We start from the raw sequence: 24,762 nt of genomic DNA on the forward strand, positions 1-24,762 counted from the left end.
CAGAATGTTGCCTCTTACATGATGTTGCAGAAGCAACTTAGGCCTTTTAAGCAGGGATGTTTCCCCGCAGTCACCCCCTCCGACTGCTTCGGGGCTTCCTTTTGATTATGCATGCCTTTTCCACCAGTCAGAGGTCGCCTCGCTCTCTTCACACATTTTTGCCCACATTTTCCAGATTCTGGCTAAAACAGCATCTGGAAAACATGGGCAAAACACGCGGGGAGAGCGAGGCAACCTCTGATGGGTGGAAAAGGCATGCATAACCAAAAGGAAGCCCCGAAGCAGTCGGTGGGGGTGACTACAGGGAAACGCCTGAGCAAAATAACGTACCTGCTGCAATGTATGTAAAACGATGTCAGCTTTTCCCTGAATTTTAGTAATGTTATTTTGGATTCATGTGTCTGTAGAGCAGGTTTAAGATATCTCAGGTTTTTCCCTGGCTCTTTTTTATTCTCAGAGGCTGTTGGGTGTTTCTGATGGATCCATTTGTCATTGGCTTAGTAAGAGTACAAGGACAAGCATCCGCTCTAACAATCCCGTTAATAACCTTTTGCCTGTGACAGGTCCATCATGAGCAGAATCTATTTCATTCACATTTCACTGGTGATTAAACTTTTCATTCTAGTGGTGTTTGCTTGTAATCTGCCACCGCTTTTGTCAATGTTAATAACTTAGCACTGCACAGGTGCTGTAATTAAGGGACTAATTTTAGCTAAATTGTTGCAGTAGCGTCACTCATGAAGAAAGTGAGAAAAGCAATTTATTTCTTTGATGTTACATGAAACCTATGAGCCAACTGCCTTTCCCCACAAAGCTATGCAAACACAGGTTATTATTGTTAGCTGTAATTTCTTGTATTGCTATTATGCTAACATCCAATGCAATTAATTTCCCTATTTAAAAACGGGGGTAATCTTATTGTTCTGCCCTTTGCCGTTGCGGCTAAAGCAAGACATGCAGAGTAAATTGAGATTGCTTTATATTTGGTGATTTATTCATCAGTAGGACATGGACAGGGCAGAGTGTATTAACGCTGGCTCCAGAGAAATTCCGATTTCAGCTTCTCTTCCATCCTGATGAAGAAATCTTATTCACTTTATGCAGAAGGTTAGTACGACTACTCTGGAGCACCAGTCTGAATTTGAATGCACAATTTATCTAGCAGATTGCTGCATGAGTCTGTATGACTTACGAAGAATTTCCCAAATTAATATTTTCATCTGCAGCCTTTTTTTTACCTGCAAAAGCCAGCTGATTAGTTATAACCTACGTACGATGATCTCAGAAACAAATTCCATTTCTCTTAGATTTGCCTGCTTGTAATTGTGTGTTGTATTTATTCTTGTTTCCATCCTTGCATAGCCAGCAGAATAGTGTGTGTGCGAGCAAGCAGGGCTGTTATTTTTCATTATGTTACACCATTGTCCAGCCTATTAGCATATTTATCAGAATTATCTGGAAGTAACTGAGTAGAGTACTGCTGTATTCTCTGAGTCAAAACAGAATAAACTAGGTTCATCAAAATTAAATAAGGAAGCAACACTGAAAATGTGAGGCACGGTTCAGTTTTATGAAAGACTAAACAGGATAGGTCCTCCATAATCTATTCATGCAAGATAGGTCTATCATTGGTATTAGCCTTTATAAGCAAACTGAATGTCCATATTTGAAGGCAGTACACATCTGAATACCTGAAGCTGGGAAAGCCAGCTCATACATCCTAATTATAAACTTCCCATAAATACCTGCATGGAAAACATTAGAAACTGAATCCTGGATTAAATACCCTCTTAGTCTGTCTCTGCATGGCTCTTTTTAAAAACAAATATAGAACAGTTTCAGGAGATATTGACTAGTATGTATTTTATTACTTACTTTAAAAGTTTATGCCCTAATCTTTCTATCTATAGGGTCTGAGCAGCTTCCCCAAGACTGTGTAAAACAACCGAATATTCAAATGATATAAAACCCAGGTTCAGCGGCAGAGCATTTGCTTGGCATGAAGAAGGGCCCAGGTTCTATCCTATGGCCCAATAGTTAAAAGGATCAGATAGCAAGTGATGTGAAAGACTACCTGAGATGCTGGAGAACTGCTCCCACTCAGAAAATACTGACCTCAATGGACCAATGGTCTGATCCAGTATAAAACAGCTTCATGTGTTCATGTGCTCAACCATTCCAACAAATACTCAAAATTTGAGATTATACTATCTAAGGGAAATAAAGGACTGATAGGTAGGGTTTATAAATTACTTATAGAAATAAATCTAGAACAAGAAAGGATTAAGTTAGTGATGCTGAAATGGATGAGAGATTTAGGTTATAATATAGATTTGGAAATTTGGGAAAAGTTATGGAAAAAAGAATTTAAGTTTACAATTTCAAATGAAATAAGAGAGAATTTGTATAAAATGTTTTATAGATGGCACATAACCCCAGTATTATTAAGTAAAATGAAGAAAGATGAGGAAGCTATATGTTGGAAATGTGGTACAGAAATAGGCACATTTATGCATGTTTGGTGGTTTTGTAAAAAAATAAGGAGGTTTTGGAGATTAGTTTTGAATGAAACTAATGATCTGATTAAATCAAAAATTAAGAAAGACCCCGCTTTTTGCTTATTGGGTATACCAAAAAGAGATTTGGATAAAGGTGATAGAGTCATATGTCAATATAGTTTTGCGGCAGCAAGAATTATAATTGCTAAAAAATGGAAGCAAACAAATAAACCTTCAATTAAAGAGTGGCGAGAAAAATTATGGATGTATATGAGGATGGCCAAAATTACAGCTTCTTTACATGATAAAGATATGGAGGAATTTAAATGTACGTGGGTAAAGGCCACCGCATATTGGGATAAAGTGGCAAAAACGGATTTTAAAAGTATAGTTAACGAATTATAGTATAATATGATTTTAAATATGATATAATAATAGATTTTTTTTCTGATATGTCATAACACTCCATTGGAAGTCTAATGGTGGAGGGCACTGCGGTGGGGGGATGGGATTTGGATTCAGGGCACGATATGGCTTATAGACTGATTTGAATATTGTATTAACGGATAAATAGTGCGCTGAACATGTAATTTTTGTTTTTCTTTTTATGTATATGTATTTTGTACTTTTTTTTCTTTTTTCTTTTTTTTCCTCTTTTTTTGTGTTTATTATGAAAATAAAAAAATTTATATATATAAAAAAAAACCATTCCAACAAATAATACAGCAGCAAAAAAAGAAAAGTGGACTAAACGTACAATTATGAAACTCTTAGTGCAGCAGTAAAAGAAGTAGGCCAGGTCTCTCACATCCCACATTCACACCCAGGCTCTGGGCTTGAGATGGACAGCTGCATAATGATGAGATGTCTTGGTCATGGAACCTTGAGTGACAGGAGGTTTGACCAGGAAAAAAATCCCTAAGATTTCAACAGTTGGTAGTTGAAAGAGTCCCTTAGTAAAATGACAGTGGATAACTGACTGTTGAAGCTGACAGTTGAGGCTGGCAGCTGGAGTGAGTGGAACACAGTAGTGTTGGATCAAGAAGGATCCTGTGTTTGAGGGGAGTGATTTGAGTGTGCTTCTGTAAGGGAAACAAGGGTAGAAAATTGGAATAGTTCAGGGATGGGCAATATTTACTGATCCAGAAGAGACATCCAGGGAAAGCAGCACTGAGAAGGAAAACAGCCAGCGTTTCCAGGAACAAAAAAAGAGCCTGCCCACAAGTGGGGGTATATGCACTGATCCAAGACACACACACTATGAATGGCCAAAGAACTAGTATTTATACCCCAAGATGAATCCTGAGGCAGTATGAGGTAAGCTGGCAGGAAAACCAGACAGAGATAAAGAATTTGTTATGTATGTACATAGTTAGGCTGATAGGCAGGGGGAAACTTAGGAGCTTGAGTCCACGATGAAGGATCCTAAGCCTGCATGCGCCATTGGCGGCCCAGGGTTGTTCCCCCCTATTACGGATCAGGGGGGAGTGGCCGCAGGCGGCCAGGGGGGCATATAAGCGGGGCCAGTTTACACAGTTCTCTAGTTCTGTTCTGATTCTTCAATAAACGTGTTGTTGTTGGAACTCTGTCTCGACCTCGTGTGTCCTCCCCACGTGGACTTAACAGAATTGATTGCTTTTCTGGGGTCCGAACAAAAAGACAGGAGAGGTTTGATGAGTTGTCAGGATGCAGGAGAATGTCTGGGCTATTATCCTGAATACTGTTTGATTGCCCAGGATGGCCTGCCTTAAGGGTTTGGGCCTGATGGCTTGCCCCTGTCTCTGTCTGGCCCATCCTGGGTCCTGTTGCTTTCCCAGCAATGGGGGAGGAACTTGGCCACCAGCAGTCTGGATGCAGCCATCCTGGTTGCCTCCTGTGGCCACCTCAGGCCTTGCCAAGGCCGGGGGTGTCGGGGCCTTTTGCTGCCCCTTCAGCCTTCTCACCATGACGAGGCTTGCTGTTCCTGCTGGGTCCAAGGTGCCCGGCCACTGCACTGGTGGCTGCCAGTCATTCTTCTGCCTGCCAGCTCCTCGATGGCCTCACGTCTTGCCACGCTTCCTGGGGCTGACAGCGGTAGTGCAGCTGCGGCTCGTCTTACCCTAGGGTTGCCAGGTCTCTCTTCGCCACCAGCGGGAGGTTTTGGGGGTGGAGCCTAAGGAAGGCAAGGTTAGGGGAAGGGAGGGACTTCAATGCCTTAGAGTCCAATGGCCAAAGCGGCCATTTTCTTTAGGTGAACTGATCTCTATAGGCTGGAGATCAGTTGTAATAGCAGGAGATCTCCAGCTAGTACCTGGAGGTTGGAAACCCTATCTTCCCCAGCGATTTGAGGAATGTCTAGGCTGTGCAGCAGCCGCTCTGGTAAGTGGGGACTGAGCAGCAGCTTGCGAGAGTCCCGAGCCATTTGTGAGCTGAGGTGGCTCAGGACAGTTTAGTTAAACTTTTTTATTTTAGTTTTTTGAAGAAATCACACTTGTCAAAGCTGCACTGGATTTCATCACTGTTGGTTTTCTTACAGTACATAATCATAAATGGTTCATTTGTCAGTCCTATTACTGTAATTAATATTAATATCTGCATGGGCAAATTTTAATTTATAAATATTGCATGTAAGAGAGGTTGAAAGACAAAATTATTCTTTGGCAGGTTTATTCTTTTATTCATAATTGATGCAATTTTCATATTATATATTACATTATTTTAAAATAGTTTCATTAATTTAATAGCCCCTTCCCCACAAAATAGCTCACATAACTCTTTACAATGGTCTAGGTTTTCACATGTATAATAGGACTGTTCAAGTGTAATGACTCATAGGTAACTGATCTTATTTCTTCCTTTGTAGGGTGTGTGTGTGTGTGTGTGTGAAGTGCCTTCAAGTCACAGCCGACTTATGGCGACCCCTTTTGGGGTTTTCATGGCAAGAGACTAACAGAGGAGGTTTGCCAGTGCCTTCCTCTGCACAGCAACCCTGGCCTTCCTTGGTGGTCTCCCATCCAAATACTAACCAGGGCTGACCCTGCTTAGCTTCTGAGATCTGACGAGATCAGGCTAGCCTGGGCCATCCAGGTCAGGGCCCATTGTAGGGTACATTTACACTAATACCCCTGAACCGATGTTTGGGTAGAGATAAATTCAGCAGCAAAAGTCCTACATGTGGAGATCTCCCAGTTCTTTAAATTCATTAGACATTTCTTTTACAAAATAGCTCAGCTAACTTAGAGAAAGTGAGATAGCTACTTTGAGATTTGCCACAGCATACATTCAGAAAAATGTCAGTGAAGTATCAGGGAGGGAAGTTTCCACAAGTTTAAAAGTTACATATGGAAAGGGAGTTTAAGGGGCAGAAGTTAATATCAAGTTCCAAGGAGATATACCAAGGTTCTGTCTGGGTGAAATACTGATATCTCTCATTCAGAGCTGAACCCCCAATGCAAGTCTCGACAGCTCCTCTGTCTATCAAGATGTTCTTGACTGTCCTTGACTTAACAGCATTCACTAAATTCTACTGGCTTTCTAATGCTTTTCTACAATAGGCAAGGCTAAGAACTGAATGAAGAAAATAAATATATAAAGAAACTCTGGCTATCTCACTTGTAGTAGACATGTGAGTGTTGTGAACAGTTCTATTCCCCAAGGGTGAGAATAATATGGAAGGAAAATATTTTGGCTGCCAGAATATGTTGTTGGAGCAAGAAAGAAAACAGCCAGACTTCTACTGCAGGTAAGATTTGGATTGGTGTCAACAGTCTTCTGAGTTCAATCGGAAGATAGCAGTCTAAGGGAAGGGATTAAGATGAAAGCATTCAATTCCCAGCAGCTTCTAGATGTGGCATTGAACTTAATTTGATTTCAAGGACAAATTGAACAATTTTCATGAACTTCAGAAAAAATGAACAGAAAATGGTCTCCTTTGTTCAGTGTGGTTTGTTCTTCAGACAAGTGATTCCCTATCTTTATTGACTGTGACATTTTAACTTCTTCTGTTACTCTTCACGGATACTTTAGATTTTAAAACTGAAGCTGTTTTTAACATCTCACATTTGAGCCCACAATGTTCTTGCTCCCTATGCCTGTGATGCAACTTGTCCTTTTTATGCTCAGGCAGGTTCCAGTTCTTTGCTCATGCTTGGTCCCAGGTGAACTCCCAGGAGCTTATGAAATGAAATTATCCTGGTGCAGCACAATTAGATAACTAAACAGTGTTCTACCACTAGACTACCTGCTTGTTCTTCTATTCACAAAATCCACTGTGCCTCATCCATCTGAAATTTAGAACACATAATCTATTTTTTCATTAAAATGTAGCATTTGTGTGTGTGTGTGCATGGGCAAGATGACTCGTTTTAACACCTCCCCCAAGAAAATTCTGGGCTTAAAAAAACCTCTTAAGAGAAAATTTAATTCATCCATGTTCTGCTCAGACATTTGATTTTGATGATCCAACCATATGTAGGAACATGCACAACCCACAGTTCCCCTGATAGGCGCAGTCTTCATGTGATGTGAAAAGGGATGTGTGTTTTCATAAATTTGATGCACATGAACACTACTCTTCAAAATTCTGGTGTTTCTTGCATGCATACCGAAGCTGTATGCAGATAAAAAACATGTGCATAGTTTATTTTCAAGCAACATGGGGACCACAAGTATTGGAAGAATCACAGGTAGTGGGAGGAAGCACGATGCCCTTCCCGCTGGGTCCTGTCAAGGTGGTGACACTGGAGGTGGGTTGAAGGAGAGGAAATTGTTGCTGCCACCCTGCCCTCAAAGTGACAGTTCTAGAGGGTGTTGTAGTAAGGAGGAACCTGAGCCACCGTTGGAGCAGCCAGGTGAGTGGGAGGAGGAGGAAGGGACCCCCCACAAGTCTTGCAGGTCCCAACTTGTTTATGACTAATATGTCAGTGACCACGGTGTGTGAGATTGTATGATGTGCTTATTGTTTACCTATAACATTTACATGGTTTTTGGATTATATGGGCGTGATATCTATAAAAATCAGGAGTTAGAAGAAGTTACTGTTCAGCTGTACTTGTGGGCAGGGATTAGAAATATTTGGAATCTGGAGGTGAGTCAAGAATGGTACTGCTGTTGAAATTCAAAGCTTTGGTCCTCAGATACACTGACCCTGCTGCTTTCTTGTCTACAGAGTGTGAGTATAGAATCTCTGGTCCAAAATCCCATTGATGGCTGGTGTCTAATCTAAGAGAGCCAGCTTGATGTAGTGGTTAAGTACGGTGGTTTGGAGGGTGGACTCTAATCTGGAGAACTTGGTTTGATTCCCCACTCCTCCGCATCAGCAGTGGAGGCTAATCTGATGGACCAGGTTGGTTTCCCTACTCCACCACATGAAGCCAGCTGGGTGACCTTGGGCTAGCCACAGCTCTGTTAGAGTTCTCTCAGCCCCACCTACCTCAAAGGGTGTCTGTTGTGGGAAGGGGAAGGGAAGGTGATTGTAAACCAGTTTGATTCTTCCTTAAATGGTAGAGAAAGTTGGCATATAAAAACAAATTCTTCTTCTTCTTCTTCTTCAACAGTGTGATATGGCGGCTAAGAAGGCCAATGCAATCCTGGGCTGCATCAATAGGAGTATTGTGTCTACATCAAGGGAAGTAATACTACCACTGTATTCTTCATTGGTCAGACCTCACTTGGAATACCGTTTTGGGCTCTACAATTTAAGAAGGATGTTGACAAGTTGGAGCGTGTCCAGAGGAGGGCGACCAGAATGATCAGAGGTCTGGAATCCATGTCTTATAAGGAGAGACTTAAGGAGTTGGGTTTGTTTAGTTTGGAGAAGAGAAGGTTGAGGGGAGACATGATAGCCACGTTTAAATATTTGAAGGGATGTCATGTTGATGAGGGAACTAGCTTGTTCTCTGTTGCTCCAGAGACTAGGACATGGAGTAATGGATTTAAACTAAGAGAAAAGTGATTCCACCTAAACATTAGGAAGAACTTTCTGATGGTGAGGGCTGTTCGACGGTGGAATATGCTGCCTCGGAGGGTGGTGGAGTCCCCGTCTTTGGAGGTCTTTAAGCAGAGGCTAGATGGCCATCTGTCGGGAGTGCTTTGATTGTGGGATCCTGCATGGCGGGGGGAGGGTTGTGGTCACTGGGGAGGTAGTTGTTAGTTTCCTGCATTGTGCAGGGGGTTGGACTAAATGGCCCTGGTGGTCCCTTCCAACTCTATGATTCTATGATGATAATGATAATAATAATAGTAATAATAGTAGTAGTAGTAGTAGTTGTTGCTGCTGCTGCTGCTGTTATTATTATCAGGAGTATCTGGCAAAAGTCACTAACAGAGCCATCCTATGCAGAGTTACACACTTCTAAGCCCATTGTCTTCCACTGACTGAGAAATGTGTAACCCTGCTTAGAATGGCATTGTCAATCTTTCCTTTCCTCTCCAGTAATCTAGAGTTGAATGTGCTTTGCTATATTAGGCTACAAGCACAAAATCAATAAGAAGATACAGGGATCCTTCTCCACCTGCTGACCTTACTAAGCCTTCTAGCAAGCATTCTGCCTTTTTATCTTCATTCTGAATCCAACCTAGTTGTTTCAAATAAGGGGAAAAACAGCTTACATAATCTAACAGTGTTAAAACAATTGAAACTTTTTTACATGATGTCTGTTTCCTTGTCCAGGTTATACTGGTGGAAGGCGTCTGTATTACTCCAGCCTACTTACATTATTGAACTATATTCCCCATTTTTCATGGTGGAAGCCATTTGTTTTGCCATGGTTACAAGTAATGAGTGTATAATTTGGTTCTTCTTTGATCTTGCAAGAGTGATCTACTGATTTGTCAGCTAGGGATGTTTTTTCAGATATTAACTAACCAAAATCCAACCCAAACTCTCTCTATTATTTAATATTGTTAATATGTGTTCTCTGATTACTAAAAAAATATATGGTGTGTTCACTAATCTCAAAACTTTGGAAGATACCAGTATTCTGGTACCTCGTTGCCTGTTTTTACAGTAGCCTGAGGCAAGGGGCCATGAGGGGAGAGAGACTCCTCGGACAACATAACCGATATGACATTTTACAACTAGAAGGGTTAGTAGAGACTTCTGCAAAAAAAAGGATAATTTCCATAAAGGTAAAGGTCCCCTGTGCAAGCACCGTGTCATTCCTGATCCATGGGGTGATGTCACATCCCAACAATTCCTAGGCAGACTTTGTTGACAGGGTGGTTTCCCAGTGCCTTCCCCAGTCATCTTCCCTTTACCCCCAGCAAGCTGGGTACTCATTTTACCGACCTCGGAAGGATGGAAGGCTGAGTCCCTGAATACAGCATTTCCACTTTCTATCAATTACTGCACAGTCCCTAGGAGATTAAAAAAATGTAAAGGTCCCCTGTGCAAGCACCGGGTCATTCCTGATTTATGGGGTGATGTCACATCCTGACATTTACTAGGGGTGGTTTGCCAGTTCCTTCCCCAGTCATCTTCCCTTTACCCCCAGCAAGCTGGGTACTCATTTTACTGACCTCAGAAGGATGGAAGGCTGAGTCAACCTTGAGCCCGCTGCCTGAAACCAACTTCCGTTGGGATCAAACTCAGGTCATGAGCAGAGCTTGGACTGCAGTACTGCAGCTTACCACTCTGTGCACAGGACTCCTGATATAGGGTGGGCTATTTTGAATGAAGTCCTGTTTGTTTCCTGTTCCCTCTTCTGTCATGGGCTTGTTCCAGCCTGCCTGGACAGAGAAAAAATGTTTTGCTTGGCACATTCTGAAGGCAGGTGCTGTGGGAAAGGGAAATAGCAGTAGAGCTAGCTACACTATATCTTTCCTCTTCCAATAGGGTGACTGCTTACAGAGTATAAAGGCAATTTTGCTTGTACTCTCTCCAAGGCAGGCAGCTGCAGGCCAGTGTGCATGTGTGCATATAGGACCACCGAGGTGGCTAACAAATCAAAACATACAAATTAAAACATTAAAAAGCATCGCAACCAACACACAAATACATCAGTAAAACAAGTTAAAATCAAACTTTAAATTAAGTATGCAATAGGTAAAAAACAACAGGTAAAAAAATGGGTAGGAAGAAGGGATCACTGAGGGCATATCTAGTAAAACAAAAAAAAATCTATACTGGCTGGTGGAAGATGGCAACAGAAGGGGGCAGGCAGATCTCCCTAGGGACAGAGTTCCAGAGTTTTAGTGGCACTCCTGAGAAGGCCCCTTCCTAGATCTCCAGGCGCCAGAGATCAGTTTCCCTGGAAAAAATGGCCACTTTAGCAATTGGACTCTATGGCACTATACCCCATTGCCCCTCCCCAAACCCTGCCCTCCTCAGGCTCCATCCCCAAAATCTTCAAGTATTTCCCAACCTGGAGCTGGCAGCCCTAACTGGTCTACACTGTGCAGGTACAATACTGGCAAAAAAATTGTTTCTTTGCCTCCATCACCACCACAGCGTATGCATTAAAATGACCTTTTGCCCACGTCTTATCAGATTCATCCCAAGTCTTCCTCCACTGTCATTCTAGCTGTCTCCCTTGCCTTCTCATCACCTGCAATTATTGTTGCTCTTGTTATCTACTTCTGACTTTAACTCAGGAGAAGAAGGGACAATATTAGGGTAGATCTCACACCACATAATGCGCTGTATTTCCCTTAAGGGATCAGAGAGTCAGGTGGGATTTCCCCCCCCCCCCCTGTGGAGTTACTCTTTAATTCTCTAGTGATGGAATATTTACTTTTCTTTAGAAGAAAGAATCCGGGATGTGTTGACCTGAGCACTCCATAGGGAGTTGATGCTTCTAATGCCAGCAAATGGAATTATGGATAGCAGTGTTGATCTAGGATTTGGCAGGTAGGAAGATGTTGATCCAACTAATCTTCCTTGAGGCTAGTGAGACTCAAGACTGCTTTCTGTATCCCAATCTTTTCATCATTAGAAATAAATCTTAGAGATTGTGCACAGAGCAACAAGCAACAGGGTGTGGGCCTCTGAGTAAATCTGAAGACCTTGCTCTGTGTGATAAATATAATATTAGTCATAAATTCAGCCACGGTGTTGTTTTGAAAACTGTGTGAATGCTTGGGAGGCAGAAATCAGCCTGGGGAAGCTTAGCTGTTATTCCCATATTTTTTATAAGCTTTAAGAAAAAGATAATTCTATAGCTAATAGAGATATTAAAAAAAAACGAGACTGGTGAGATTAGATGAAACAGGGAATTATGATAAACAAGAATAATGCTGGCGAACTGTGAAATAAACCAGAAAAAGAAAGAATGACAGAGAATAAAAAATATTGCTGACAACCTTCATTATGCCATGGATTTTCTCTATAATGAACAGCTGAACAAATAATTCATAGGAAATAATTTACTTGAATGATTGTTATTTGCATTTTGGTAGCTCATAGGGGCTCCAGCCAGCTAGAAGCTTGCATGAAAATAGGTTTGCACAATTTCCATCCCTTCATGAATCAATTTTTTGCTTTCCTAGCACTGCAAGAGTAGAATTTAAACCTTGTATTAAGGCAACTCAGGGGTCCAGCCATAGCCCGATAAAATAATGGCCATGTTGATATTTTCTTGCTTTATACAGCTTAAAAGGCATCTCCTTTCTTAATGCAAAAGTCACAATAGGATGAAGCTGCTTTATCCATCCCTAGAAGATAGCATCAAGAAATTCCCCTGCATCACTCCAGCTTCATTTGGAGAGGGGGCCATGGCTTAGTGGTAGAGCACCTGCTTGGCAAACAGAAGGTCCCGAGTTCAACCCCTGGCATCTCCAGTTTAAAGGATGAGGTAGAAGGTGGTGTGAAAGACCTCTACCAGAGACTCCAGAGAGCCGCTGCCTGTCTGAGTAGACAATGCTGACCTTGATGGATCATTGGTCTGATTCAATATATGGCAGCTTCATATGTTCATTGCAAAAGTACTGTCCACACACAACCAGTACTGTTCAAAGCCAAGGAGTGCAGGGGAGTGGGTTTGGCAGCTGCCGAGGAAGGGAGTGATTGGCTGCAGCTGCAATTGGCATACAGTGCTACACCAGGGATTGTGGGCAGGACCAAACTGTGAGGGGGCTCTTTGCCTTTCCCACTGTATGGGCACCTATGGGCTCTGTTGTGGTTTTTGCTGACATAACTTTCTGCCGATCCTGTGGGGCATTCCTTGACGGGGGCAGCTTAGGGAGTCAATCAAGCCCTGGCATGCCCCCAGGCCTACCCCTTCATCCATTAGTGCAGTGGTTTGCGATGGCAGTGCCCTGCACTATTGCCACCACAGCATCTGGTGGTGTAGCACCAAGGGGCCATTATGCCAGGATATCTCTTGGATATGCTGGCATAGTGGCGAGCTGGCTCCCTGAGTGCCCCCCTTTCAGAATTGCACTGATAGTTGTGCAAAGGGTTGCACAATTAACAGGGTTACACCCTTCTATGTCTATTGAAGTCACTGTTCCATGATTGGAACAATGATTTGAATCTGGTTTTCACTGGGGGAGTACAAAATCACATATACATTGATTTTAGCTTACCTTGGGACTTATAATATCTCATGCAGATGATGGTTGAAAAAAGAGAACACAGCAGTAAGACTGAACATAGACACAGAACTCTGGTGGCTGTACACAATGATTGGCTGTGAGTCCTGACAATAGTAAATGGAGAAGTGGTATCCGAAACATTCATCAAACAGTCATCTAACTCAGGGGGTTACCGCACTTGTATTCCCAGCAATGTATTAAGAGTTTGAAAACAGTATAAAAAATATTGTTTGCACTTTCTATGTATTCCCACCAATGTATTAAGAGTTTGAAAACGTTATAAAAAATACTGTTCGCACTTTGTTTGGCCCCTTTAGCTGTAAAGATGTCTTCCAACCATTTATAAGCCGTGGTATCCAAAAACACTTTTAAAGCGATGTTTTTATAACGTTTTCAAACTCTTAATACATCGCTGGGAATACAAAGTGCGGTAACCCTCCCAATTTTTCTGTGGACTGTTCTGCTGCATTTGAAACCATGACTATGGTCAAGTAAGGGAAACTCAAGTATACATTACAGCAGCCGCACTTATTACAAAATTTATTTCAGTTTAGATTCAAAAGGAACAAAAACCTAGGTGGAGGGGCGTGTAACATCAGTGATTAGAAAATTTATAAACATATAATAGTACATGGCACATACAATTATGTATTTGCATGGTGTAGTGGTTAAGAGCGGTGGTTTGGAGCGGTGGAGTCTGATCTAGAGAACTGGGTTTGATCCCCCACTCTTCCACATGAGTGGTGGAGTCTAATATGGTGAACTGGATTTGTTTCCCCACTCCTCCACACGAAGCCAGCTGGGTGACCTTGGGCAAGTTACAGCACTGTTGGAGCTCTCTCAGCCCCACCTACCTCACAGGGTGTCTGTTGTGGGGAGGGGAAGGGAAGCTGATTGTAAGCCGGTTTGACTCTGCCTTAAGTGGTAGAGAAAGTGGGCATATAAAAACAACTCTTCTTCTTCTTCTTTTAAAGTCTGCCTTTCTTTCTGAGATGCAAGGCAGGTTAAAAAATCCAGAAACAATGCAGTAAAGATCAGTACAATACATATAACAATATAGCAATAAAAATGATAGAACATTAGAGTGCAAAATTAAAGAAAATTGAATTAAATACAGTATAATACATCCAATAAACAATGCAAAAGTGTTTGAGTGTTTGAGACATTAAACCTACAGTCCTGTTCCTTTTTCAAAAAGTGCCCTTTTGACAATTCTTTTACACTGAACATTTCCCATTTTACTACTACCCTATTCCCTTTATAAAACTTTGCTGAAAAAATGAAAACATGGGAGCCTTTCTGAGCACATCAGGCAGTCAATTCCACCAGGTAGAAGCCACTATGGAAAATCCTCGGGTACCAGGAGCTGTTTATTTTACCCATTTGCAAGGGTGGCTTGTTGAAAAGGCTTTGCTCAAACGAGGAGGGCTGTCTCAGTGGAGCATGTGGAAGTAGCATGCATATAGCTTTAGATCATAACTCAATAACAGTATATCCCCCCTGGCTTATTTTGTAGCTGGTGCCATATTGGCAAGCTTTTGTAGCAAACGTTACCAAAATGCTTGTCTGTTTTCCAAGTTCTCTCCCATTTCATAATGTTGGAATGTGTTCACTGATGGTCCCTCAAGCTTGCACATTGGTTGTTTTCCCTCTTGGAATTGCAGTTCCATTGTCCCTACCCTGCAATCATTCTAAGCCCACTTTCATTTTTTAGGTACACTTTGGATTTCTACCGCCTTTAAATAAACAAGAGCCCCGTGGCCCAGAGTGCTAAGCTGCAGTACTGCAGTCAAAAGCTCTGCTCACGACCTGAGTTCAATCCCAATAAAAGTCGGTTTCAGGTAGCTGGCTCAAGGTTGACTCAGCCTTCCATCCTTCCGAGGTAGGTAAAATGAGTACCCAGCTTGCTGGGGGTAAAGGGAAGATGACTGGGAAAGGCACCGGCAAACCACCCCGTAAACAAAGTCTGCCTAGAAAACGTTGGGATGTGATGTCACCCCATGGGTCAGGAATGACCCGGTGCTTGCACAGGGGACCTTTACCTTTAAACTTTTTTAAATAAATAACTTATGATTTTATTTGTTTATTTATTTAAAACATTTATTAGCCACCTTTCTCCATTGTGGAACATAAGGAAGCTTACGACATAACTAAAATGATTATAAAAACACTCTTACCTTGGCTTTTTAGTTTATTAATGGTCTTTTATGCAGAGACGTTTCCCTGCGGTCACCCCCGCCGACTGCTTTGGAGCTTCCTTTTGATTATCCATGCCATTTCAGCCCATCAGAGGTCGCCTCACTCTCCCTGCATGTTTTGCCCACATTTTCCAGATTCTGGCTAAAACAGCATCTGGAAAACATGAACAAAATGCATGGGGAGAGCGAGACAACCTCTGACAGGCGGGAAAGGCATGCATAATCAAATGGAAGCCCTGATGAAGTCGGTGGGGGTGACCGCGGGGAAACGTCCCTGCATAAAAGGCCAATGTTTGCCTAGCACCTGCGACTGTAACAAAATGATTAAGAGGCACCACCAGAACTTTTAAATGTTGAGAATTTTAACTATAACTGTGATGTTTTAATTGTTGTAACATGCTGTCAGCTGCCCCAATCCTGGCATTGCTGGGGAGGGGTGAGTTAGAAATTGACAAACAAACAAACAAATGAATAAATTAATAAAACAATGATAAAAACCCATAAAAAATCACTATTTAAGAATTCCAATTAGGACTGCCAATAAATAAAAAATAAATCAGTCAAATGCAGTCCTAATGACTTTAACTGACTCCTGAAGATCGACAGGACCAGACACACCATCGTGCGTAGATTGTTCCATAATTGGGGGGCTGCAATCAAAGAGGCCCTCTCTCATGTACCCACCAGACAAGTTTATTTGATTGGTGGGACAGTCGGGAGGGCTTCTCCCTGTGATCTTAATTCCCCTGCAGAAATAGGAATTTGTGTGGGAAACGGGGACTCGACTCACCTCCGAAGAGCCCAAGGTTGCCGGGTTGGGCTATGGAGGGTGCGGGTGTGCCAGCTCCCCTCGCTTGCGGCGGCTGGCGGTGGCAGGGCCAGGAGCGGCCGGCTGGAACCGGCTCGCTGGCTTTGTTTCAGGGGGCTGCCACAGGAAAATACAGCCCCGACCCAGCGCCGCGTGTCCGGCCAGGTGGCTGTCCCTGATTGGCTGGGAGCTAGTTCAAATGGGCCAGTCAGGCAGGGCTCCCAGAAGTCAGGTCTCTTCCCTTCAGTCGGACCAGAGGTTTTCACTCAGGTCCAGCTTCAGGGGATTTAAAGGGGGCTTCGTCTGGTATCCTCTCTCATGTACCCACCAGACAAGTTTATTTGATTGGTGGGACAATCGGGAGGGCTTCTCCCTGTGTTCTTAATTCCCCTGCAGGAATAGGAATTTGTGTGGGAACATATCCACCTAAAACATCTGTAAGAACCATTCAAGGTAACTGAGCCTACAGAAAGAGACAGATACTCGCTAAACAAAGCAGTGCTTGGTTGGGTGATCTGGTCATGTAGCTGCACACCATTTAATATATTTTTATTGTGAATGAGGTTTTAATAATAAACGATGCCCAGCACGTGATCACACAGCAACTGGCATGGTCAGGTAGAACCTCGGGTCAGGGAGTCATGATCTATTGAACATTGACTGCACATGTGCAGAACCTTATTTTACATTCTGAGCAAAAGACGAATTCCTAGAAGAAATGATGCGGAATTTGTAATATAGCTGTACAGTGCAAGAGTGTATAATGCACTGGGTAATTATGAATTCAGGTGCCACCATTGATCATAGCTTCTAGAGCTATATTTTAAAAATATTTCTTATCTTGAAGACCTTGGAAACTTTGCTGAATATATTTTGGCTGAAACATGCAGGGGAGAGATAGAAATGATGGAGCTGCAGCAGTGACACAAACATATTTCCTGAGAATCACTTTTGTGCACAGTAAGAAGAGGATTTTGTGTATCTTAATGGAGACAAATAAGCCAATCTTTGGCCGTTCTCCCAGCTTTTCACCTGCCTGGCTATTATTAGTTGATCGTGCACTGTAGACATTTAATCCATTCTTTATTACAATGTGTGAAATACTAAAAGATCATTGGCTTAGGGTTACCAGATCCCACCTGGCGGCCAGCAGGACATGGGGGGGGGGGAGGTAGGGCTGCCAGATCTAGGTTGGGAAACTCCTGGATATTTGGGGGTGGAGCCTGGGGAGGACAAAGACCTCAGTAGGGTACAATGTCATTGAGCCCACCCTCCAAAGCATCCATTTTCTCCAGAAGAACTGATCTCTGTAGTGTGGAGATGAGGTGTAATTCTAGGGGATCCCCAGGTCCTAGGGCTGTTGAAAAACAAATTCTGTAAAATTCAGATTTGGCAAAATTCGGCCCGTTTTTATTCAGGAAATGCCAAAGTCCGAACTCCCCCGCTTCGGGTCCGTGCAATTCGGCATGAGGTCTGGAGTTCGGGGAAAAATTCAGCCGAATAAAGCCATTAAAATCACAACTGCACCTTTCTGTGGCTCTGGGGGGCATTTTTGGGGGTAGAGGTCCCAAACTTCCAGTATAGCTTCAAAGGTCCCTTCTTGCAATAACCCCCAAGTTTTGTAAAGATTGGATCAGCGGGGGCTGAGATATGGGCCCCGAAAGGGGTCCCCCCTCCTTTATGTGCATTTGCAATTAGCAGAGCTTGCCGCCCACTCAAAGCTCCCAGCCCCGACAAACAGCTGAGCTGCGGGGAGCAAGGGCGGGGCAGGTGCGAAAAAGTTTGCAAACCATGCAAAGCAACACAACCATGCAAACCATCACGTTTGCAACCATGCAAAGCAACACCTGATGCCTGGGAGTTTGCAAACCCTGGAAAGGGACAGAAGAAGTTTGCAAACCATACAAAGCAGCACAACCATGCAAAGCAACACGTTTGCAACCATGCAAAGCAACACCTAACGCCTGGGAGTTTGCAAACCATGGAAAGGGACAGAGGCATGCTAGCTAAGCATAAGGAGCAGGAGGGGGTGGAATTTCCCCTTTTGCATCGGACTCGGGACCAGACAAATGCATTCTTTAAGTCACAATTTGAAAACAATTTTTGAGCAAGCATCAAAATAGACCTAACCGATCTAATGAATGAGGGAAAACCTGAGGACACACAACTGAAGCCTCCCCTCAAACCAGGGAGAGAGAGACTCGAGGGGGAACGCACCCCCCAGACAGAACGGGCTTCCCCCCACCCACAGAAACTGCTCCCTCCCCCCACACACACAGACTCTGCTTCCCCCCACACACACACACACAGGAGAAAAATTATAGATTAAAGCCCCAAAAGGGGTCTTACTGTGGATGTCTTCTGTTCCATCAGGAGGTACTTGGAGGACTGGGTAATCCAATACGGTTCCATTTAAGCACGGGAGGTTTTGCCTTGGATTTGCCGCTGTCGAGATGTACACAGGATCGGCTGATCCCATTCATCCCAATAGGGAAAGGGGGGGCATATCTCAGCCCCCGCTGATCCAATTTTTACAAAACGTGGGGATTCTTTCAAGAAGGCTCCTCTGAAGCTATGCTGAAAGTTTGGGGGCTGTACCCCCAAAAATGCGTCCCCTGCAGCCACGGAAAGGAGCGAATGTGTGTTGTAAATGGAATAAAAATACACATTAATGGGGGACCCCTTTCAGGGCCCATATCTCAGCCCCCGCTGATCCAATCTTTACACAACTTGGGGATTCTTGCAAGAAGGCTCCTCTGAAGCTATGCTGAAAGTTTGGGGGCTGTACCCCCAAAAATGCGCCCCCTGCAGGAGTGAATGTGCACAAGCACCCCCCATGGGGATTTCTCTCTCACACAAACAGATACTCTCTCTTTCTCTCCCTGGCTGGGCAGCACAGCAGCTGGGCTCATGCACTCAATCATGACTGATTGGCCAGAAGAAGACCCAGCTTGGCCACCGATTGGCCGGGGGAGAATGCTGCTTACTAACTGACGGTTATGCTGCTGCACCGAACCCTGAATTTGCCGAATTTATTCACCAAACACCCCGAACTCGCTGAATTTGGCTCCCCGTTTCCCCACCTTTTTTGAGTTCGGTTCCATCCGAACTAAAAATCGCCGAATCAGGGGAAATTAGGCTGTTTTTCGGTTTGGGACGAACCGAATCGACAGCTTTACCAGGTCCCACCTGGAGGCTGGCGTCTCTACATTGGTTATTTCACTGTCTGCAGAATTAATTGTTGAAACGAAACATTGTTCAACTATAGTAAAAATCTGGGGGTGAAATCAACACCTCCAATTCTTTCCTTTGCATGCCAAAGACACAATAAATATTAGTGATAATGGATTATATAAAATGGATTAAGGTATCAGATCTGGCATTTAAACCCAAATATTGTTGCTTGTTTACATTAGTGAACTTAAGACCTTTGTCCTGTTATGGGATACATGAAGTTCAGAAGAGAAAACTCAGATAAGGTCCAGGTTAATAACTAACAGAGCCTCGACGATACCTACAGAAGTGAGCAGTCTAAAGAATCTCAACAGTTCTTCCCACAAATGCACATGTTAGTCATGTAAATGATATTAGTCATGTACATGGCTCCTGAAATAATGTCATAACTTGTGTAAAGACATTATTTGTGGCCAACTGGAGGCAATTCTTATTTATCTCTCCAAAGCCCTGTTTGAGGTGATTTACAAGTAAAAACAATGCCATAAAATCATCATGGATTATCAATATAACAACAAAACAAGCAGTTTAAAAAGTAGCCAGGGACGTAAACACAAATGACTCACAGATTTACCAGAGAAGTGGCTATTATATGTCTGATGTATTTGCATTATATAACCCATTTCTCTCATAAGGACCTTCACGCCGTACAATAGCCAGCTGTAGCCATGACTATGACATATACCCTGCTACTTAATATTGTATACAGTGCATTTGCTAAAATGGTACTGCTAAAAACATCATTCATGAGGAATCAAAAGATGATTTTTTTAAAATATCCATGGCAACATGTTTTTTCTTTATCACCACCACCCCTTTGCTTTTGGTCTATAATATGTGAGAAATGTGAACTGGTGGACTGCAAAACCTAATATCACAGCAACCTGCCAAGAGTTGTGTAGGGGAGCCTGGAGAGCCTGCTGAGAAACAAGACAACCTCATGAAGAAGCACAGTGGGGAAGGATGGAGGCACAGCCAGCATCCTCAGCTTGGCAGGCTTCCACATCTCCCCTCCCCCACTACAGTGTTGGGTATGCAAGGAAAGGAGCATGGGATGAGACTAGGGTTGCCATCTCCGTGTTGGAAAATACCTGGGGGTGGAGCCTGAGGAGGGCAGGGTTTGGAGAGGGGATGGACTTCAATGCCTTAGAGTCCAATTGCCAAAGCAGCCATTTTCTCCAGGGAAACTGATCTCTATCACCTGGAGCGGGAGATCTCCAGCTACCACCTGGGGGTTGGCAACCCTAGATGAGATAGACCCTTTGTGTGCGCCTCTTGCAGGCCACTGAACAGCCGATTGAGGGCTGGCTTTCTGTTTGCAGCTAGTGAACAAGCTGTGAGCCAAACCAGTGAGGGATCGAGTATTTCTAGTTCTACCCAATAGTTCAAAATGCATCCTGAGCAGTTATAGCTACCCGTGTTGTTGCGGCAACAATATTAGCATTGCTGGAGCAATAATCTTTATCCCACAGTAAGGCTGTGGGATGCCTTGACTTCTTGCCTTTGCAGCCAAATTCTGCAGTTATCTTAGAATAAAACTTGTTAAAAAATAGAGCGACAAGAATTTGAAGAAAGTTAAGTAAAAACAGGATGGCTGATACCACTAATTAAAACCATTTGGGCTTTGGTTTGTCAAAGAACATTGAGACAAGTGAAAAGGACAAAAGCTAAATTAGAAGGTAAAGCAAAATTTCTTCCTATGAAATAATACACTCTCCTGGTATTAGAATTAATATAAAAGGAACCAGTATTCTCTTGTCTATGATCTCTGAATGAATGGGCTCCATTCTCCCAGAGGAATCAGGGAAACAGAATACAAAGGAAGAGGAAGAAGTATAAAGTAGATGATTTCAAATATAGCTTCCTGTCACTGCGGCCTTGTCCGGTTGTTGGAATATGTGCTGCTGATGCATGTGGGGAGCCTGACATTGTGAGTGGGAAGACATAGTGCTGGGTGATGCCAAATGAAATCATGCATTAGGTGGAACACTGATAGATTGGAGCACAAATTGGGTGGCAAAAAAGTCCATGTGTGTCTGAGATTTGATTGAAAGGCTGAGAACAAGGTGTTTGAGACAGGATTAGCGAGCAAAAGTAGACAATTGATATGGCAGGCCTCCCATCTTGCCTGGGAGGATGAATACCACCTAATCTGTTCCTAGGTCTATTCGAGGCCTTTTCCACACATGTATTACAGCACCATGATATAAAATTGAAACTCTTTTTTAAAATTGTGGGATAAATAAAATGATTTTTTTTCCAATGCTGTCAGTCCCCTACACAGCCTTGCATCCAGAACTATAGCTGCACAATTATTTTGTGAAGCTTTTCTGTTTCCCTGGAGCTCAGAATATTTTCTCTCTCTCTGCACACCTGTTTCCAACCTTTTAGCTCCCAATATTCTGTAACATGGCCAAGAAAAGCAACACAGGATCAGACCATCGGTCCATCAATGTCACTATTGTCTACTCAGACTGGCAGTGTCTTTCCAGGGTCTCAGGCAGAGGTCTTTTACGTTGCCTACTTCCTGGCCTTTTAACTGGAAATGCTGGGGATTGAATCTGGGACCTTCTGCAGAGCCTCATCCACTGAGCCATAGCCCTCCCTATGATATGGCTGTGTCAGTAGTGGCAGGGAGAAGACTTATTCTCTCCTGCAATGGTGTCCCAGAGAAATAAAGGCAGTCAAATCTGAGTGTAATCCTCCCCACTCACCCATAATTAAAAATATGTTACAAGGAAACACTGCTGCAGTGAAGGCACTTCCTTCCTCTCTTTGACAGTCCCTTTTTGGCAGGGATCTTGTATGCTTCTCTGTTATATTTTAATCTCATCCATCTTTCAAAGAGCTCCATGGTGGCATACTTGCTCCCTCCTTTTATCTTTACCAGCACCCTGTGAAGAAGTATCAACTGAGAGAGGATGATTGTAAACAAGCCATCCAGTAGGCTTTATGGCACAGTAGGGATTTGAGCCAAGGTTTGCTCAGTCATAATTCAACACTCTAACTCAGGGGTGTCAAACATAATGCCCGGGGGCCAGATCCGGCCCCTTGAGAGCTCTTATCTGGCCCACAAGCCAATCGAGGCAGCCACCCTCCCTCCCGAGGAGTCAATGATCAAAGAATGTTAAATAAAAGAAAATACTTTAAGAATGTTATTGTTTTAAGGATGTTTGTATTTTAAGTAAAAATAATATCATTAATTGGCTTTGCCTGTGTCTTCTATAGAAGAGAAGAAGAGTTGGTTTTTATATTCCAACTTTTGCTACCACTTAAGGAAGAATCAAACAAGTTTACAATCACCTTCCCTTCCCCTCCCCACAACAGACACCCTGTGAAGTAGATGAGGCTTAGAGAGCTTTAAGAGAGCTTTAAGAGAGCTGTGACTAGCCCAAGGTCACCCAGCTGGCTGCATGTGGAGGAGTGGGGAATCAAACCCGGTTATCCAGATTAGAGTCCACACTCCAAACCACCGCTCTTAACCACTACACTACATCTCGGGTATCTGGCATTAAATTCTATGGTTCACCTGGCCTGGCCCAATCAAGTGACATTTATGTCATATCCAGCCCTCATAACAAACGAGTTCAACACCCCTGCTCTAACTATATCATATAGGCATCCTTTTCCAAAACCTGAGCAACCCAATGCTTGGGGTTCCAAATTGGTAGGGAAACGTGATGTGAGGAGGTAACAGGAGTGGCTTCCCAACCCCTGTGGCATAGGCACTGCTGCTTGGGGTCCAAGATGGGCTTCAAAGGGGCTCTGATCAAACATAAAAAGCCCTGGTGTGACACCACATTTCATCTTGGATGCATGCCACATAGGGCTGTGCATATTGATAAACCCAAACTGAAAATAAACCCGAAATTAACTGTTTCGGTAATTTTCAGGATTTGCATTTACCGGATACCAAAACCAGGGGATATAGCCAAAGCCGAATAGGCGATTCCTGAAAAAGCTGAATAGGTATTTGGCTTTTCGGGTTCGGCTATTCGCCTTTGCTCAGAGGCATGGCTCTGTGCTTTCTCCCCTTTTTCTTTCAATCTTTGGACTGGTTTTGTTAGGGCCCCATCATTGGGGCCCTTTTGAGGGAGGGGTCATGTAATCAGAGCCAATCAGAGCCAAATCAGAGCATGGATATGGCAGGGCATGGCTTCACCCTGTGCCACTCTGTCTCAATGCAGCTGGTGAGGAACAGCATGAGCAGAGCAGCACCCAGCTTGGCTAGTGAGAGAAGCGTGGGCATAGAGGCATGAAGGAGCATGGCTACAACAGTGCCTGGCTTTTCCTTGGGAGGAGAACCATGGGCACAATGACACAATGTGAGGAAGAACATAGGCGAGGTGGTGCCTAGCTTGGCCAGTGAGGAAGAACACAGACACAGTGGTGGCACCTGTCTTTGCCCCCTCAGCCCAGATGTGGTGGCAGCCAGTGAGGAGCATGGAGGTACCTCCTGCTGGTTCTGTGGCCCTCCCTCAGGTGAGGGGGCATGGAAGTGGGAAAGGATGTATAAGTGGGAAGGGGCATTTCGGCAAAATTCCCATTTTATCTTGTACATCACACTGGTACAGGTCTAAGAGTGATTGCTATGTGCACCATTACAATGGCACCCTTTTTAGAGCTTTCATGATATTGGTTTGTAGCAATCAGGGGACCAGGTATCTACGTAAACTGTTTTCAGTTTGTGTAGTACTTAATCCAGGTGAACATGGGGGAGGTGTGTAGAAAAGTTGGCTGCATCACAATCTGTCTGAATCAGTCCTCAGAATCTGTTTCTCTGAACGAGCAAGAATCTGCCTTGCGAATATCACTATACAATTAGACATTCTAATTAGAAAGTTCAAAAGTTAATTCTAATAAAGTCACAAATAATTTGACTTGATTAGAGCTAACTTCCAAACTTTCTGACAATTGAGCCCCAGGACAACATTAACTGTGTAATACTAATTTGGCATTGTTACTCTTTTAATTAATATGCAGATTTTTTCCCTTGGTGGAGCAAATATATTTGTCTCACAGATGATTCCTGACCTAGAATTAGATGCCCATCAATCCATCCATAGGGGAGTTAAAAGATCTTTCACACCAGAAGACATATAGGCAGCTCTTTAAATACAGGAGACTGCTCCTCTAGCAGGAAAAGCACCCCTTGATATACTGCTTCTATGTACAAATGGCTGACATCATGAAAAATATATTAAGTTATATATGGGACTAGAGCCTTATCTGTGAAAGGAAAAAAAATGTTTTCTAATCTAGTAAATATACATAATTTAAGGAGTAATTGACCAACAAGTGTTATGTACAACCCCGCTTAACTCAATTACCCAAGTCATTTATAAAGTGAGCAGATAGTTACTGCCAGAAGAACTATAAATAGTAATTAAGAGAAGCTAAATGTTTGCTTACTTTCATATCACCTCTGGCTCTTTCCTCATCACTTCTTGTAAACTAAGCAAGTTTGGGACTGGTTGGTGTTCAAGACTGTTAAAATCAAGGTCCTTTCAAA

The sequence above is a fragment of the Euleptes europaea genome, chromosome 6, assembly GCF_029931775.1.
Source record: "Euleptes europaea isolate rEulEur1 chromosome 6, rEulEur1.hap1, whole genome shotgun sequence".
NCBI classification, from domain to species: Eukaryota; Metazoa; Chordata; class Lepidosauria; order Squamata; family Sphaerodactylidae; genus Euleptes; species Euleptes europaea.